This window comes from Mus caroli, unplaced genomic scaffold, assembly GCF_978045245.1.
Source record: "Mus caroli unplaced genomic scaffold, Mus_caroli_1 scaffold_7, whole genome shotgun sequence".
NCBI lineage: Eukaryota > Metazoa > Chordata > Mammalia > Rodentia > Muridae > Mus > Mus caroli.
In genome coordinates, this window is record NW_028227262.1 from 16784694 (window position 1) to 16786977 (window position 2284).

Below are 2284 nucleotides of genomic sequence, written 5' to 3' on the forward strand. Positions count from 1 at the left end.
TAAGGAGGTGTCTTACTTTGCGGATGAACTAATCTTTGTTGATTTGTCACAACAAATTTCCCTTCTTACATTCATGGATAGTGCAGTCCTATTACATCAGGTAACATGGAAAGCTCATAATAAACATGACCTGACCAACTTGGACAATAATGAGCATGATCTATCTGCACAATAACATCGGCCAATGTAGATACATTATAGAAAAATTTTAAAATTATTTGAATCTCAATAAATACATACTTACAGGTGAACATAGTGCAGATGTATATGCGTATATGAGATAATGAGAAAATATTGTTTTAATACTTAATATTGGAAGATTAAAAATCCTCATGACAATGTTACAGAGATAAGAATATGAAAGATAAGGACATCATATATAAGGCCTCTGAAAGTTGCTGTACTTATAAAGCCTTATACCTAAGAGAGTCTCAGATTTGTTAAAATTTTGTTCTTTCTTTATATTCATTATAATTTCTAAAAGTCTCCTCCACAGGAGAGTAAAGGTCATATGAAAATACATAGATTGAAGCAAATACAGGTAGGTAATGAAACACATTCTATTTTCCTTGGTGCAAAAGCATGTAAGTTTCCAATCTTTTCTTTATCATTGGCTAGAAAATACCACAGGAGCTGTGTGTGAGCTAATCTTTGTTGGTATGACTTTCCTGAGCTGTGTGACAAGACATATTTTTATGGAATTAGCTTCAGACTTCATCACTGTAATATCTCCATGTTTGTTCCTCTAATAATGTATGTGAGAGATTTAAGTATAAATATTGTATGAGAATGAACTCAGAAATCATCAAAAATCTTCAAAACTGCACGTTAAAAATCACACTTCAAATGAATATATTTGTAATTCTTTAGAACTAGTACATAAAATGGAGCATCCTTTGAAGGGAACATTTGATATCTCCCAAAGCATACTTCTAACCATTTTATTCATTGAATTAATAATTGGACTTATAGGAAATGGATTCATGGCCTTGGTACACTGTATAGTTTAGGTTAAGAGAAAAAAATTTCATTAGTTAATCAAATCCTCACCACTTTGGCAACTTCCAGAATTTGTCTGCTCTAGTTCATGCTAATACATCTCCTGATTACTACTGCATGCAGATTTAGCTAGTTCAAGAACGATGGTGCAATTTGCTAGTACTCTATGGACTATATCTAACCATATCAGCATCTGGCTTGCTACATGCCTTGGTGTCTTTTATTTTCTCAAGATAGCCAATTTTTCTAACTCTATTTTTCTCTATCTAAAATGGCGAGTTCAAATATTAGTTTCAGTTACAATTTTGGTGTCTCTGTTCCTCTTGTTAAATATTTTGCTAGTTAAATTTGAGATTAACATGTGTATAAATGAATATCATCAAATAAACATACCATACAGCTTCACTTCTTATTACCAAATTGTCAAATACAGGTGTTAAGCCTTCAAATTTTTTTTGGTCTGTCCCCTTTATTTTGTCCCTTTCAACTTTTCTACTGCTCATCTTCTTCCTGTCAACACATCACAAGAAGATACAGCAGAATATTCAAGGATACAGAGATGCCAGCACAATGGCCCACTTCAAAGCCTTGCAAACAGTGATTGCCTTTCTCTTAATACACTCCATTTTTATACTGTCACTGTTACTACAACTTTGGAAACATGAATTAACAAAGAAAACTCCTTTCGTTGTATTTTGTCAGGTTGTATATATAGCTTTTCCTTCATCCTATTTATATGTCTTGATTCTGGGAGACAGAAAGCTGAGACAGGCCTGTCTCTCTGTGTTGTGGAGGCTGAAATGCAGGCCAAATTATGTGGGATAAAATCTCTTTGTGCTTTCACTTCCAATTCTTAAATATTCTTTGATTTTGACTGAATAAATTTGGTGTTTTATTTACAACAACCACTAATTAAACTATTATTAACTTACCAAGTTTTGCATAAGGGTTTTTTGTTTGTTTGTTTGTTTGTTTGTTGAGACAGGATTTCTCTGTGTAGACCTGCTGTCCTGGAACTCACTCTGTAGACAGGCTGGCCTCGAACTCAGAAATCTGCATGCCTCTGCCTCTCAAGTGCTGGGACTACAGCGGTGTGCCACCACTGGTGACATACAAGGTTATTTCTTAATTCTATTAAAACATAAACATGTCAAAACTATATAAATTTTTAATCAAATATTAATCTCAGAGATTTTGAGTTATGGCTTATATCATGTGTTAATATCTATAAAATATGATAGAAGCATATAATTGAAACTATATAATATACAATATGTAAATCAAA

The 2284-nt window shown here is 32.9% G+C and overlaps 1 pseudogene; it reads left to right on the top strand.

Moving 5' to 3' along the window:
- Nucleotides 1-884: 884 nt before the first annotated feature.
- LOC110295822 (taste receptor type 2 member 109-like) lies at nucleotides 885-1856 on the top strand (annotated as a pseudogene).
- The last annotated feature ends 428 nt before the right edge of the window (nucleotides 1857-2284 follow it).